The 16713-nt window shown below is 45.5% G+C and overlaps 2 non-coding genes across 2 annotated transcripts; both read right to left on the bottom strand.

Annotated features, from left to right (window-relative positions):
• Window positions 1–1287: 1287 nt before the first annotated feature.
• Window positions 1288–1369, bottom strand: trnas-gcu (transfer RNA serine (anticodon GCU)). The gene has a single exon. It is a non-coding gene; the product is annotated as a tRNA-Ser (tRNA).
• A 7862-nt stretch (window positions 1370–9231) lies between these two features.
• trnal-cag (transfer RNA leucine (anticodon CAG)) lies at window positions 9232–9314 on the bottom strand. The gene has a single exon. It is a non-coding gene; the product is annotated as a tRNA-Leu (tRNA).
• Between the last annotated feature and the right edge of the window lie 7399 nt (window positions 9315–16713).

The raw sequence follows: 16713 nt of genomic DNA, 5'->3' as shown, positions 1-16713 counted from the left end.
CAGATAATCATTATTTTGACAGACATGATCGTTCATTCTTAATCACTTATTTAAAAAATGGAATTCCATCCCCAATATCACCATGAACTGGGAAGGTTTCGTTCCTTCAGGTTTGCATTAGAGACACATTTTACAAAACACTTCCGCGAGTGTCTCTGGTCAATGAAATGATGATGCGCGGAGTTCTCAGCTTTTACTCATTGATCTTCGCAAGAGGTGATCCAGTTTTGACGTTGACTTTTCCTCTGGTGTCGATTTACTCGAATTCCTCACCGGATTTCTCTGCTGTCCAATGAAGTTCACTCAGCAGAGTTTTCAATAGGAATTTGAATTTTCCTGACAGGATTTCGATCACCATGTTTTGGAACAATTTGTTTAAAAATATGCTCACAGCCGGCTTCCAGGAGCAGCAACGTGATAAAGACAATAAATCTGTTATTAAGTGATTTTAATTGAGGAATGAATGTGGGCTCCGACACCATGGGATAACTCCCCCGCCCCTCTCCGAAATGCTGCTTGGTAAACTGCAGCTGAGAAGGCAGAGGGCACCTCAATTTACCATATCATCTAAAAGATGGCACCACTAACAGTGAAGCATTCACTGATTACTGCACTAAAGCGTCAGCCTGGATTTGTGCTCGGGACTCTGGAGTGAGTATAGAACTCACAAACTCCTGACTGTAAAGAGCAAGAGAACAACTGACTGAATCATCATTCACAGCAAAGGAAAGACGACAGAAGACATTTCACTCCAAGGAGAGGCAGAAGTAGATTGTTAATTGAAGAAATGTCACAGACAATGAGAGATAAACACCCACAGTTGAAAGAGACCGACTTTTTCTCACGGCAGGGAGAGAGATTGTTGCAGGAATTTCGATTCCCAATGCTTCTTGTTAACACCCCAGTACAAGCTAAATGGTTGGCACACTGCCCGCTAGACTAAAAAACGAAGCTAGAATGTTATTTAATCATCGTAACATTTTCAATCAGATCGTCCCTGAAACATTGATATTCACGGTATTACAGGAAACGTCATAACTTGGGTCTGATGGTAATTTCCGATTTCCTTTCTGCATAACGCCGTCCCATACAAAAACAGGATTTAAACTCACGCGTGGGAAGCACAGTGGATGAGCAGCCTTCAATTCAGATAATCATGGAGTGATTAGCGACATTATCCCAACGCCACCTCCTCTGGAAACCTAGTCTCGGAAGATTACATCAGTGATTTCAGACATGCCTTCAGAAAAAAGCACCGCATTCACGAAGAACCAGTTAATAAACTGACGACGAAGGTGGGATTTGAACCCACGCGTGCAAAAGACAATGGATTAGCAGTCCATCACCTTAACCTCTCGGCCACCTCGTCACGTGCAGTCACCTAATTAAACCTCCTCCTGTACTGTTTTACATCCATGAACTGTTGAACTAAATGATCCTGCCTGTTTCAGGTCCTGAATAACCATCCAGGTCTCTCATGTAGTTTGTCAATAAAATACATTTCCATCACATCAGGTAGGAACTGTTGTAAATCGACTGATGTGAATCACTTCAACACTTCAACACGATATCCAACATGTTTCTAGACAGTGTGAAAACCCACCGCGGAAAGACCGAAACATACATTCATCTGGAAGAATAAAGAAACTCCTTCCGGCTCACTGCAAGTACCGGAACACAACTGAAATGTGGTTTTTCACTCATGACTGTAACTGACTGCAATCAGCCTCCGACTGAACCCACATGGAGAGAGTTGCCATATTCGATGCATTCGGAGAAACTTTGCGTTGGTTTTCTGTGTTGTGATTCATTCTCCGCAATGATTTCCCGGATGTTCAAACCTGGACCTGATTTCCCCAACTGGCACCACCTCGAGCACACGAATTAATGTATTAAAATGCTGGGGGGGGGGGGTGGCGGGGGTCGTCCGGGAATTGAACCCGGGACCTCTGGCATATTAATTCACCATAAATCCCAAAACGAGAATCATACCCCTAGTCCAACGAGCCAGCTGCCACAGAAGAAGTATTCAACATATCCTTTCATTGCCACCCACAGGAAATTAACTACATGCGAAATACTGTGGATGCTGGAAATCTGTTGGAATGTATTAGAAATCCCGGGGGCCGACTCCAACTAGTGGAGAGTTTCCCTCCTTGTATAACTTGACTTCAGTTTTGTTGGGTTTCTCAATGCCACACTCCGCAAAATGCTTCTGTATAGTCAACTGTAGTAATTTGCAACTCACGCCTTGAGTTCAGCTCTTTTGTCCATATTTTAATCAAGGCTGCAATGAGGTCGGGAGCTGAGTGGCCCTGGCGGAAACCAATCTGAGCTTCAGTGAGCAGGTGATTGGTGAGTTAGAGCCACTTGATCGCTCTGTCGAAGACAGCAATGTGGTTGACTCTTAACCGCCCTCTGAAGTGGCCTACCAAGCCTCTCAGTTGTAACAAACCACGACAAAGCCACAAAAAAGGGAATGGAACTGGACGGACCACTCGACATCGATCTCGGCACCATCAATCTCAGCCCTGTCCACCCTGCAAAGTCCCCCTTACAAACATCAGGGGGCTGGTGCCGAAATTGGGAGGGCTGCCTCACAGACTAGGCAAGCAACAGCCTGACATAGTAATCCTCACAGATGATGTCCCAGACTCCACCATCACTATCCCTGGATATGCCCTGTCCCACCGGTAGGACAGGCCCAGCAGAGGTGGCGGCACAGTGGTATACAGTCGGGAGGCAGTAGCCCGGGGATTCCTCAACATCACCTCCAGACCCGATAAAGTTTCATGACATCAGATCAAACATGGGCAAGGAAACCTGCTGATTAACACGTACCGCCCTCCCTCAGCTGATGAAGCAGTGCTCCTGCATGTTGAACACCACTTGGAGGAAGCACTGAGGGTGGCAAGGGCACAAAATGTCATCTGGGTGGAGGGATTCAATGTGCATCACCAAAAGTGGCTCGGTAGCACCACTACTGACCCAGCTGGACGAGTCCTAAATGACATCGCTGCGAGACTGGGTCTGTGGCAGGTGCTGAGTGAACCAACAAGAGGGAAAATCATACTTGAGCTCATCCTCACCAATCTGCTTGCCGCAGATGCATCTGTCCACGACACTATCGGTAGAAATGGCTATCGCACAGAAGTTTTGGAGACGAAGTCCCGCCTTCACACTGAGGATAGTTGCCATCGTGTTGTGTAGCACTACCACCGTGCTACATGGGATAGATTTCGAACACATTTAGCAACACAAGACCGGGCATCCATGAAGCCCTGTGGGCCATCAGCAGGAGCAGAACTGTACTTAAACACAATCTATAAACTCATGGGCTGGCATATTCCCCACTATATCATTACCATCAAGCCAGGTGATCAACCCTGGTTCAATGAAGAGTGAAGAGGACATTCCAGGAGCTGCACCAGCCTGACCTGATAATGAGTTGTCAACCTGGTGAAGCTATGACACAGGACTACTTGCATTCCAACCATCATCTGCAGCAAGTGATCGACAGAGCTAAGCGATCGCAGAACTAACAGACAGACCTAAAATCTGCAGTCCTGCTACATCCAGTTGGGAATGGTGATGGACAATTAAATAATTGACTGGAGGTAGAGACGCCACAAATATCCCCATCCACAATAATGGAGGACCTCAGCACATCAGCACAAATGATAAGCATTTGCTACAAGAAGTGCCGAGTGGATGATCCATCTCAGCCTCCTCCAGAGGTCCCCAGCATCACAGATGCCAGTCTTCAGCCAATTCAATTCACTCCACGTGATATCAAGAAACAGCTGAAGGCACTGGGTAGTGCAAAGGCTATGGGCCCTGGCAATATTCTGGGAATAGTACTGAAGATTTGTGCCCCAGAACATGTCACGCCCCGAGCCAAGCTTTTCCAGTACAGCTACAACACTGGCATCTACCCAGCTATGTGGAAAATTGCCCAGGTATTTCCTGTACACAGAAAGCAGGCTAAATCCAACCTGGCCAATTACTTCCCAATCAGTCTACTCTCGATCAGCAGTAATGTAATGGAAGGGGTCATCAGTAGTGCTATCAAGCGGCACTTGCTTAACAATAACCTGCTCACTGACGCACAGTTTGGGCTCCGCTAGGGCCACTCAGCTCCTGACCTCCTTACAGCCTTGATTCAAATATAGGCAAAAGAGCTCAACTCCCGAGGAGAGGTGAGAGTGCCTGCCCTTAACATCAAAGCCGGATTTGCCTGAGTGTGGCATCAAGGAGCGCTAGGAAAACTGGAGTCAATGGGAATCAGGTGGAAAACTCCATTAGTTTGGAGTAATGCTTAAGGCGTTCAGTCATCTCATCTCGAGGATATCTCTGCAGGAGCTCCTCAGGGTAATGTGCTCGGCCCAGCCATCTTCCACTGCTTCATCAACGACCTTTCTTCCATCATAAGGTCAGAGGTGGCGATGTTCGCTTATAATTTCACAATGTTCAGCACCATTCGTGGGTCCTCAGATACTGAAGCAGTCCATATCCAAATGCAGTAAGGCCTGGACAATATCCAAACTTGGGATGAAAAATGACATTTGCACCACATGAGTGCCAGGCAATGGCCATCTCCAACAAGAAAGAATCTAACCACTGGCCCTTGACGTTTAATGGCGTTACCACCACTGAATCGCTCACTCTCAACATCCTGAGGGTCACTGATGACCAAAAGCTGAACTGGACTAGCCATATAAATAGTGTGGTTACAAGGGCAGGTCAGAGGCGAGGGATTGTGCGACGAGTAACTCACCTACTGATTCTCCAAAGCTTGTCCAGAATCTATAAGGCACAAGTCAGGAGTGTGATGGAATAGTCGCTAATTGCCATGTGGAGTGCAGCACCCACAACACTCAGGAAACTTGGCATCATCCAGGAAAAAGCTTGAACTGCACCACAAACATAAACATTCACTCCCTCCACCACCGACGCACAGTCGAGGAGTGCGTGGCATCTACAAAATGCATACAGGAATTCAACAAACCTCCTTAAACAACACTTTCCAAACCCACGACCCCTACGGTCGAGAACAGCAAGGCAAGCAGCTACCTGGGAACATTACCACCTGACAGTTGCCCTCCAAGTCACACGCCATCTTGACTTCGAAATATATAGCATTTCCTTCACTGTCGCTCAGTCAAAATCCTGGCACTCCCTTCCCAGCAGCACTGTGGGTGTACCTACACCACATGGACTGCAGCAGCTCACCAGCTGATCACCACCTTCTCAAAGGCAACTAGGGTTGGGCAATAAATGCCAGCCTAGCCAGTGAAGTGCACTTCCCGTGAATGAATAAAAGTTTTCCTGACACCTTCAATCATTTATGAAGATGCCCACAATTTCCCCCTGCTCTTGCACGCCCTTTGGGTGCACACGCTTTATTTTATGTTACCTCTTTGCTTTCTTCCGACCACAATTAATCTTTTCACATTTCCCTGGAAAAGGAAATCAACTGCAAAAGCGCTGGTTAGTCCACAGCTGGAATTTTATGTGCAGTTCTAGTCGCCACTTTACAGGAAGGACATAATTGCACTGTACAGAGCACAGAGAGGATTTACAAGAATACTGCCAAAGCTTGAAAATTGCAGCTACGAGGGAAGATTGGATAGGTTAAGGTTGTTTTCCTGAGAACAGAGGAGGCTGAGGGGTGACCTAATTGAGATGTACAAAATGATGAGCGGCCTAGATAGGGTGGACAGTAAATTCTTCTTTCCCCTCACTGAGGGGTTAATTGTCAGGGAGCGGAGATTTAAGGACATTTTTGGAAGGATTAGAGGGGAGACGAGGAAAAGCTTTTTCATGCAACGGGTGGCGAGCATTTGGGTTTCACTGCCTGAACCGGTGGTTGAGGCTGAAACGCTCAACTCATTTAAAATGTACTTAGATCTGCTTCTGGAGCGCTGTAACCTGCAAGGCTACGGATCACGTGCTGTGAAGAGGGTTTAAAATGAGCGGCTAGTTTCTTCTTCATCTTTTTTCAATCCAGCACAGACATGATGGGCTGAATCACCTCTTTCTGCGCCGTCACTTTTGTAGGGTTATGTGGTTCTCTCTGCCGCTTAACCGCCCATTGCACCAACCTGCCCATGTCGTTTTGAAGTTCTACTGAATTTTTATAGCTCTTTACGCAACCACAGGACGTCCAAAAACATTTTACGGACGATGAGCACTTTTGAAATATAGTCACTGTTCAAATTGCTGAAATTTTGAACTGTCTGTCCGTCAATGTCAGAAATTCCCATATTGGGATGGGAAACAAGTGTCATTGGTGTAGATCTGTGGCGCAACCGATAGCGCTTTGGACTTGCAGTCGGTATAAACAGAGACATTTAAAGGTTGTGGGTTGGAATGCTTTAGATAAGCATTGAAGAAAGTCAGCAAGAGGTTTATCAATATACTCAGAAAAGGGAAACTGCCGTCCCGAACTTCCTTCTATACAGGTCACTCCCCACTTTCCCATCTGAACCACTGAACAGCCGAAATCTCATATTTCACCTATATTTCACCTTTCTCCTAACTATACTCAGTTCTGCCGAAGGGTCATGAAGACTCGAAACGTTAACTGATTTCTTCTCCACCGATGCTGCCAGACCTGCTGAGTTTTTCCAGGTAATTCTGTTTTTGAGCCGAAATCTCATCACCGTCTCAGGACAAAACAAAAACATTTGAAAGATGCTGACCAGAGTCAGTCTGCTCAGTCCTCAGAATGATTTAAAATTGGACATTTACAGCCACCGCGGAAACTGCTTCCCATTACTGCTCAGTCATCTTTCCAGACTGTTTATGACAGACAACTCGAAACAAGGATGATGTGAATCTGCACCACTGAATATCAAGACCAACACGGTTATCACAGCTGTAATGAACAGCTCCTGTTGCAGCTTTAGATCAGATAGTGGAGGATTATCACACGTGCTCTGTCAGACTGTATGTTCCTTCAGACAGGTTTTCAACTGGATACATGGAATGAGCGGCTGTGTGAACATTAGTGGTTCAGGGGGAGATTTCTCACTGGCCAGACTGCAGTTCCAGTTCCATTCCAAGACATTTCTCTTTCTGAATCCATCTCTGTTCTCTTGCTCATTTACACTTTGCATTGTTTCATCATTGGCGGCCACGTTTTCAGCTGTCTGAGCCTTTAGCGCTGCAATTCCATCTAGAAACATCCCCACTTCACTCTCCCCCTTAATACCCTCCTAAAATCTATCAGCTTTACTAAGGTTTTGTTCATCTGGCCAAATATCTGACTGGATGTCGAATGTTGCTTGATCAAGCTCCTTTGAAGCGCTTTGGGGAGTTTTGTTAAATCACGGCGCTGCTGCTGAAATGGCTCGAATTTGGATAAATTCACAAACAGCTTCAATCTTCTTAAAGATTCCCCTTTATTCCCTCCACTTGCTTTGCATCGAAAAAACATCTCCTATGAGGTGTTCAAAATGATGACCAGTTTACTAGAGTAAATAAGGAGAAACTGTTTCCACTGACAGGAGGGTCGCTAACCAGAGGACACAGTTTGAAGCTGATTGAGAAAAGAACGAGGAACGGGATGAGGAGAATGTATTTTACACAGTGAGCTCATTGTGAAATGGAAGCTACCTGGGAGGGTGATGGAAGCAGATTAATTATTAACTTTCAAAAGAGAGTTGGAGAGAAAACAAACTTGAAGGAAGGGAATACAGGAAAATGGGAACAGATCACGGATCTAGGAGTAATTATATCGCTCAACCAAAGAACCAACGCAGGCGGAATGAGCTCCTTCTGTCCTTTATCATTCTATGATTTATGGATAAAAATCAGTCCTACATTCTGAACAGCAGGAAGGGTGTGAGAAGCCGGCATGGGAATTGATCCCGTGGGCACAGAATGGAATCGGTAAAATTCTGTGTTTTGTCAGGGAATCGAAACTGTGTAAATATGGCTCTGTCTGATTAAAAGTGGCTTGTTACCAATTCCAGATAATTGACGCTTTTCTTAAAAGGCATGTGTTATAAGTCAATGAACAGACTATAATATAAAAACGGAAAATGCTGTTAATAGCAGCAACTGTGGAGAGAAAAGGAATTAATGTTTCAGGTTGGTGGCCCTTCATCTGAACTGAGGGAATATAGGAATGTAATAGACTTGGAGCAAGGGACCGGTCCAGGCTTTGGGAAGAGGTTGAACAAAAGCACAGGTTTGTAATGGTTTGGGGGCCCGGAGAGATTCAATTACAAAAGGTTACACCGCGCCAAAGCCAAAGGACTAGAACAGGCAAAAAACAAAATGTGGGTCCAGATGAGGTGAGAATGGCTAAAGATCAGCCGCCCAATTGCAAAGTGAAGGAATTAAATAAGAAACAGAAAATAAAATGATAATCCTGAAAGAAACACATGAAACAAGAGAGAGGCTGAGTTTATAATTTAAAAATATTGAACTCGACGTTGAGGCCAGAAATGTGCAGGGTGAGGTGTTCTTCCTCGAGCTTATGTTATTCTTCACTGGAACACTGCAGCAGACCAAGGACAGAAAGGTCAGAGTGGGAGCAAGGTGGAGAATTGAAATGACAAGTGACAGGAAGCTCAGAGTCAGGCTTGCGGATTGAACGGAGATTCCTCAAAGCCCTCACCCACCTGAAGCAGATGAGAACATATTGCGGCAGCAAATGGAGCACATTAAACTGAAAGAAGAACAAGTGCATCACTGTTTCACTTGGAAGGAGTATTTGAGGCCTTGGATAGAAAGGCGTCATTAAAAGAGGAGGGGATATTGACTGAGTCAAGGATTTCACACTGAGAGAGAAGGAAATGATGATCTCACTGCCTGAGATGCTAGTTCTAAATTTCTCTCCACAGATGCTGTATAATTGTTGTGTATTTCCAGCACTTTCTGATTGTTACTATTTCTAATTTGCAGCATTCGCAGTATGTTGCTTTTGTATCCAGTTTACTTTATGAGCTGTTTTCAGGGGATCCGGTTGCCTCGAGTCTGGCTCGGCCGACGGAAATTCCCCTTGAGAAGCTGGCAGCGAGCTGCCTTCTTGAACTGCTGCAGCCCATATGATGTAAGTAGGTCCACAGCGCTGTTAGGGAGTTCCAGGATTTGAGAGGGCGATACAGTTCCAAGTCAGGATGGTGTGTCGCTCGGAGGGGAGCTTGCTGCTGTTCTCATGCATCTGCTGCCTTTTTCCTCCCGGGTGGTGGAGATCTCGGGCTTGGAAGGAAAAAATAATGTCAGGAGTGGGATTCGAACCCACGCCTCCAAAGGAGACTGCGACCTGAACGCAGCGCCTTAGACCGCTCGGCCATCCTGACTCAGTTGCTCCTTTCTGCATAAATGGTTTTAAATTCCATATTCATCGTTACTGCTTTCAAAAGCTCGATGTGATTTTCCTATTTTCCACCACCTGTCAGGTTCCTGTATCTGAGTCCCATCCTTCCCCAAGCCGCCGGGGGGTGAGGAGCTTCTCATTGCTGCATTGCTGTTTGCTCAAATCAACAAAGACCCAATTCCCGCCCGACCTGTTCCTCACACGAAGGTGTTGAGAGTGTAAGATCTGAATGACGTGAAGTGTCCAATTGGAGAGTTACATCCTGGCGACGGGAATATCTCTCCGCAGCTGCTTTCAGACCTGCTGAATATTTCCAGCATTTCCTGTTTCTGATTTTGTGCCTTCATTACAGGAGATATTTTTACTGACAACCCAAAGCTTGTCTCTCGGGGCAGCTCCAGGCACCGCTTTCCTGTGACCTTTAAAGTCGCCTGTTATCACATTCATCACTCTGCGCCATGGCTTTCAACCCCCACCACCACATCTCCACCCCCCCACCCCCCCACCCCCCGCACCTCCGTCTCTGTCCCCAGTCCCGTGCCCCACTCCCATCCCCTCTCCCGCCTGCTCAGCTCTCAGGTCGTGTTAGCGTCTTTTTTTCTGGAATTCGCAAGGGCCCGGGGATCACAGAGTCTGTGAGGGAATATAAGGGGTTAATCCACATTCACATACAGGGAACTGTGACTCTCTCAAGATGGACGGAAGTTGGTGTCCCTTCCAGATCCACTAGGAGGTCTAGTTACTGGAGCTGTGGGAATTTCTGCCATTTCTATCCCACAGGGAGTGGCGCCTCCCCGTTGGTCCCGCTGGGATGGTGATGGCTAAAGTGAGTGGCCGAGAAAGCGGGTGGTCCCCCTGTCTCTCTTGGGCTTGTTTTCCCTCATCCAGCTGTGAGGGGGCGGGGGGTTGAGTTTGTGGGGTGGGGGCGGTATCTTGCTGGTTTGAGCACCTTTTCCTGTCTGTCACTGTGTGTGTCCTGATCGTCTCTACTGCTTTTCTGTGTCTTTGTCTGTTGCATTCGGAGTGTTGTGAAGTGCAATTGCGCAGCCAGGGTGAGCTTCCCAACACGTGTGCTCTTGATTAAAAATAAGTAAGAAGTGAATATTTGTTTGGCTACCGTAAAGTATTCAGCGGCAGGAAGGAATTACGGCTCCGTCGCAGGGCGGTGCAGCGAAGCCCACAGCACAGAGGCCGATGAATCCAAACCAACTTCTGCTATTTTTGTTCTTATTCACACCAAAAATATCCAGTGGCCCGCAACCGAAAAACATACCTGGCTTTTTCTGTACAGTGAATTTGTGTCAGCTTCTTACTTCCAGTAAACACTTCAATACATATTAGCTGCAGTATGTCCGATCTACAGGACACCTGCATTAATTCCTATGCGTATTTGGACAGCAGCGTCCTCCCTGATACATGTACCATCGAGAAGGACAAGCGTATCAGCATAACGGGAAGAGAATCACGTCAAAGACACAGATAATCATTATTTGGAGTCCTATGTTTATTCATTCTGACTTACTTATTAAATATATGGAGTTCCATCCCCAATATCACCATGAACTGGTAAGGCTTCGTTCCTTCAGGTTTGCATTAGAGACACATTGTACAAAACACCCTGTGAGTGTCTCTGGTTAATGAACTGATGATGCGCGGAGCTTTCAGCTTTTATTCATTGATCTTCGCAAGAGTTGATCCAGTTTTGACGGTGACTTGTTCTCTGATGTCGATTTACTCGAATTCTTCACCTGATTTCTCTGCTGTCCAATGAAGCTCACTCAGCAGAGTTTTCAATAATAACTTGACTTTTCCTAACAGGAAATCATTCATCATGTTTTTGAAAAAAATTTCAAAGGATTTGCACACAGTCAGCTTCCAGGAACAGCAATGTGTTGAAGGCAATATGATCTGTTTTGAATGTCTCCGACATCATGGAATAACTCCCCCGCCCCTCTCCGAAATTGTGCCTTGGTATATTTTACGTGAGAAGGCAGATGGCAGCTCAGTTCAACATATCGTCTAAAAGCTGGCACCAGTAACAGCAAAGAATTCACTAGACTGTGAGCCTGAATTTGTGGTCAGGATTCGGGAATGAGTTTTGAACTCACAACCTCCTCATTGTAAAAAGCAAGGGAGCAGCTGACTGAATCATAGTACACTGCATAGGGAAAAAAGACAGAAGAGATTGCACTCTGTAAGGAGAAGCAGAAGTAGATTGTTAATTGAAGAGGTGTCACAGACAATGAGAGATAGACACCCACAGTTGAACGAAGGAATGAAGCAGACAGCATTACAACATTGAGAAGCTCAGAGTAACAAAAAAGGGAAACTCTTCAACCGAGTCTCCCTGAGGGAAAAAAGGCAACATCCGCGGTGGTATGTGAGTATTTTTGGTGTCTATATTATATCTCCACTGCCTGGAAGATGTTATATTTCATTATCACAGTTCACGTGAATTAGTAAAGATAGAACCAAGACTTCTTCAGTGCTTCCAACTGCTTGAAATTCTAGAAGAGGCAAATATGTTTCACAAATTGTGTATTGCCCCACAGAGGGGCAATAAAGATACATGACTATTTCACTCATAAACCACAATTTAGACTGAAACCCCATTTCCCTGTCGGACGGATGCGAACAATCCGACCAGACTATTTACAACAAGAGAAGCGGAGTTTTACCCGGAGTCCTGGGATCAATATTAATCCCTCAAACAGGATCTCTGAAACAGATTATATAGTCATTGATCAGGTTGCCGCGGTGGGATGTTGCTGTGCACATTCAAGCAGCAATCTCACTTACCAAGACACATCTCCGCCCCCGCACCATTGGCCGTCAGGCTTTAGGTCTTCTTGAGGTTGCAAAATGTGGTGGAAAAATTCAAGTTCCTCCCTCCCTCCCGCCCGCTGCCTCTCTTCCTCCAGCTCCGCCCTTCTCTAACTCCCTCCCTCTCTCCCTGGCTGTCTCCCTCCCTATCTCCCTCCCCGGCTCTCCCTCTCCCTCCCCGCATCACCCCGTCCCGCCCCGCCCGCAACTCCTCTCTCTTTAAAATCTTATTTCCTGTCTCTGGGGCCTGTTTTATCCCCAGGCTACCCACTGACCCCGGCCTCTGGGACTCTCAGGCTGGCCCGAGCTCTTTAACCGGCTCCATTCACAGGAAAAGTGACTTCATTTCCCACAATAACATCCGCGCTCCCTGTACCCCTCTACCCACAAAACTGAAATTCAGCTCAATGCTAACATGAAGACTGCGGGCTGCGGGTTCCGCTCCTGCTGTTTGAAACAATTCGCTATATGTGTGTACAGTGAGCAGAAAGAAATTGCTGTACTTTGTAAATATTTCTTACTGAACTCACTGTCATTCTGCTTTAACAGGACTAGTTTGAATCTCTTGATATATTGGCAAAATGATAAATGAACTTCATTTGAAATTTAACCACATCGGAAACTGCTCTAATATTCAGTTGGTCCGTCCGCCACTGATCAACTCCTGTGTCCAATCAGTAACATATGCAACCACCGAGAAAGAGGTTTAACAGAGAGGGAAAAGCCCGGTTGATTGGATTTGGTTATTGTTAACAAAATCATAATCGGAGTGATTTTTCAGGATTAATATTCCCCAAAACTGATGGAAGAATTTGCAGCTGTGGAAATATAGAGAATGCAGGGGTGACAGGATTCTCTATGTGTCAGCAGCAGTTACTGGTAACTGACCGGTGGATGGGGTTCTAGTATTCAACAGGAAATCGTTCATCGTGAGAGGAAAATGTTCTCAACAAAGGAATGAGCCTCGTTTCAGTTCCCTCCAGATTTCGTTTTTCGTTATGAAGATGGGGAGGAGAAATTAACTTTGACTGTTAAGAAAAAATAGAGTGGGTGATGATTTGTTTGGTCCAGGATTAGGAAGATGTGAATAGAGGAACGGACGGAGACTGTTCTCCACTCAATCCTGTTCAGCTCATGACTGGTCTGTATTTGAACTTCATCCATCCATCGTGTTTTTATAATCCTTAAAATAATTGCGAAACAAACAAACAATCAAAAACTATCAGATGCAGTTCCTAAATGTTCGAATTGACCCCCAGGTTCTAAACCACTTTGCGGGATAGGGGTGCAGATTTGTACGGTCCTTTGTGTGAAGAAACCTTCCTCATATCACCCTTGATCGGTTAGTTCAAATTTTTGGTTAGGCCCTCTTGTCTTGTAGAAATGGAGATCGGAAGCTCAGCCCCAATTGCTCGCTCTCTCTCTTCTCACCATTCCCCGGAATTTTTCTGCTCTCTATAACTCTCGTTGGCCCTTGGGCTCCCTCCAGGACCTACTTGGTTCCAGAAATTAAATCACAGATCGGTCCCTTCATTTAAACCAATGACTGCGTCTTTAAGGAAGTTCTTCATCCCGATTTATCGAGTAATTTGATGGAACATACGAACAAAGAGCAGGGGTTGGCCAAGAGGTTTTCCGAAGTTGCAGGGATGGGGTCAGACTGAGAAACAATGCTTGACGATCGAGAATACAGGACAACGAGGCAGCGACAGATTGAGACAGATTAGACAGTGAGAAACAGTTTCTATTGGTGCAAAGCACCGGTTTTAAACGAACCAATGTGGACATGAGGATTCATCTTCCCTGGTGAGTGGTGAGGATCTGGAATGCACTGTCTGAAATATGTGGTAGAGGCAAAATAAAATCGGGGCGTTCATAGTGGAACTGGACAGCCACCTGAAGATAAAAGTTTACATGGCTATGGAGACAGGGCTGGGGACTGGGATAGCTGAGTTTCTGCTGAAGCATCTCAGGAGAGACAGAGAGCCGAATAGTCCCCTTCTCTGTTGTAGCTGTTCTATGTGTATGTGTGTGGGGTTCATTCAGGACCATGTTGTCTCTGGAACAGGGTTTGAGTGTGGAATTCATTATCCATCTGTCGGTCTCTGTAGATTCATTCTTTATCGCTTTGTCCCTGGGAGAGGATTTGTTTTCGGGATTAATCGTGGATCTGTCAGTTTCTGATGATGTGCCTGTGGGTATGATTCATTCTGTATCATTCTGTCCATTGAATACTGTGAGAGTATGCGATTCAATGTGTATCAGTCAGTCATGCCTGAGTTAATGATTCATTCTGGATCCCTCTGTCTTTTGTTCACAGTTTGAGTGTGGGACTCATTACGTGTCTGTCAGTCCCTGAGACACTTTGCAAATCTGGATTCATTCAACACAGAATATCCCTCATTGAAACTGGGCCATTTGTTCTAACAGGTAAACTGCCCGACAAGATCCTCCACCTAGAATACTTCATGTAACATTCTCTGTTTATCCCTGAAATTAATTCTCCCTCCTTTACTGATCTAGACTTCCCTTAAATGCAGTTTATCTAATCGTCTCAGTTGTTCCAGGCGATAGTTGGCCTGTAACTGCAGCCGATTCAATGGGAATAAATTAATTAATCGTGTTTCCTAAATTGTATTTCATATTTGCATTTCTATGTCTGCCCCATCACATCACATCACAAATTCCTCACATTGACCTGTTTCCGCGACACCGACAATGTGAGTTTCTACCGCTCTGTTGCGGCCAGTAGATGGCAGCACATTCTGATATAGTGAAGTTGACAACAGAGGAGACTTGTTCATGTTATTCGGCAAGGGGCAGTTGTAGAAATACTATGGATGGAGATGACCATTTCTTATATGTATTATGTAACAAGCAGTGGTTATCGTCTGGCCCTCGATACGAGGATGACATCCACTCAGGGCCGTGAGTTTCTGCCATGGGTCTTCATGAGAGTGAACAGGTCAATTCTCGGCCCACAGACCTTTGGACACATGGGGACAGGATGTCCCACGAGGTAGTGAGATCCAGAGTGCAGGATTTGCTTCCTGTTACTTCTTCTTAGCCGCCTTTCTGCCTCATCATGAAGACCTGGGGACTCACAGCGCGCTGCAGCTTGGGGGGCAGGTTTTGGTCATTTTGAATGGTGAGAAGCAAGTTCCTCGCAGTCATTAATATGAATGCTGCAGCGTTTGAATTAACGTTTCAGAGTGTCTTTGGAGCATTTTTTTGTCCTCCCCTGGAATGTTGTCCATTTGAGAGTTGAGGAAACAGGACTTGGCGGATGCGACGCTTTTCGATTATCCGGTCACAGTGCGCAGTCCATCCAAGTTAATTTTTCAGAAACAAAAACATAAGTACCTGAAAAAGCTCAGCAGGTCTGACAGCATCTGCGGAGGGGAATACAGTTAACGTTTCGAGTCCGAATGACTCTTTATCAGTTGAACAGTCATACGGACTCGAAACGTTAACTGTATTCCTCTCCGCAGATGCTGTCAGACCTGCTGAGTTATTCCAGGTAGTTTTGTTTTTGTTCTAGATTTCCAGCATCCGCAGTATTTTGCTTTTATCTTAATTTTTCAGGAGTTTGGCCTGAATGCTGGTGGAGCTGCCTTCAAGAACGACACTACAGTTTGTTCGGCAGTGTTCCCACGGAATCTGGAGGGTGCCGCGGAGACATTGCGGATGGAATTTATCTACCGCTCTTATGAGTTGCCGATGCGCAGTTAATTAGTATAACGTTGTATGCGACCCGTCAGCCTATGTCTTGTTTGTGAGAGCGAGACACATACTTATCTACTCTTCTCTGCTCCATTTTCCCTAAATTCAGCCTCCCAGAATCTTTCATAATTTTAAAGACCTGTATGAGACCAGCATTCAGTCTTCATTCTTCAAGGGAAAAGGTAGACATCCTGAAAATCATGTCGTGTCTGTTTCCCACTTGTTTATTTTTTCATAGTCTATGGGCGTCTTTTGCAAGCCCAGCATTTGTTGATCATCTCACATTATCCTTGAAGTTACGAGTGAAGCAAATTACTGTGTGTCTGGAGTCACATGTAGGAGAGACAAGGGAAGGGCGGATGATTTCTTTCCGTAAAGGGCATTCGTGAACCGGTTGGGTTTTTGCTACAATCGATGATAGTTTCATAGCCACCATTACTGAGCCGAGATTTTAATTCCAAATTTAGGAAATGTTTTAATTTAAATCTGCTCTGTTGGGATTTAAACCCGTGCCCGCGGAGATTAGCCTGGCACCTCTGTATTGTTAGTCCAGTGACAGCAGATTCAGCTAATGATCGAGCCGCTTCATGAGAAGATTGGAATTCTCCCAAAGCATTTTATTAAACCGATTGACGCATAGCTTTTGTTCCAGTTGGACACATCAATAATTTAACGAACGTGATCAGATAAACAAAATGAGTTAGAAATTAATGCATAAATTAACAAGAGCAGACATTTTGAGAAAGAGCCCTGCCATGTTAGGAAGGAAACGCAGAACCTTCAGCTGACGAGTGAGACCGCGGTTTTCAGGAAGTTAAACAGATTTCTACATAAAA

Source organism: Cetorhinus maximus, chromosome 31 (assembly GCF_964194155.1).
Source record: "Cetorhinus maximus chromosome 31, sCetMax3.hap1.1, whole genome shotgun sequence".
In the NCBI taxonomy this organism is placed as follows: Eukaryota; Metazoa; Chordata; class Chondrichthyes; order Lamniformes; family Cetorhinidae; genus Cetorhinus; species Cetorhinus maximus.
The sequence above is the reverse complement of the archived record's forward strand: the minus strand, read 5'-3'. Positions and strand labels throughout refer to the sequence as shown.